Source organism: Physeter macrocephalus, chromosome 20 (assembly GCF_002837175.3).
Source record: "Physeter macrocephalus isolate SW-GA chromosome 20, ASM283717v5, whole genome shotgun sequence".
In the NCBI taxonomy this organism is placed as follows: domain Eukaryota; kingdom Metazoa; phylum Chordata; class Mammalia; order Artiodactyla; family Physeteridae; genus Physeter; species Physeter macrocephalus.
In genome coordinates, this window is record NC_041233.1 from 51,560,653 (window position 1) to 51,561,288 (window position 636).

Here is a 636-nt window from a genome sequence, read left to right on the forward strand (position 1 = left end):
CGGAGGGGGTAATCGCGGTTTACAAAATCAGTGTCCTGGGGGCTGATTCTTTTCAGTCACAAAAGGATTCGCCATAGGACTTGTTTAAAAATCCTTACGAGGTAGTTTTATTCCTAGATATTTTATTCTTTTTGTTGCAATGGTAAATGGGAGTGTTTTCTTAATTTCAGATTTTTCATCATTAGTGTATAGGAATGCCAGAGATTTCTGTGCATTAATTTAGTATCCTGCTACTTTACCAAATTCATTGATTAGCTCTAGTAGTTTTCTGGTAGCATCTTTAGGATACTCTATGTATAGTATCATGTCATCTGCAAACAGTGACAGCTTTACTTCTTCTTTTCCGATTTGGATTCCTTTTATTTCTTTTTCTTCTCTGATTGCTGTGGCTAAAACTTCCAAAACTATGTTGAATAAGAGTGGTGAGCGAGGGCAACCTTGTCTTGTTCCTGATCTTAGTGGAAATGGTTTCAGTTTTTCACCATTGAGGACGATGTTGGCTGTGGGTTTGTCATATATGGCCTTTATTATGTTGAGGAAAGTTCCCTCTATGCCTACTTTCTGCAGGGTTTTTATCATAAATGGGTGTTGAATTTTGTCAAAAGCTTTCTCTGCATCTATTGAAATGATCATATG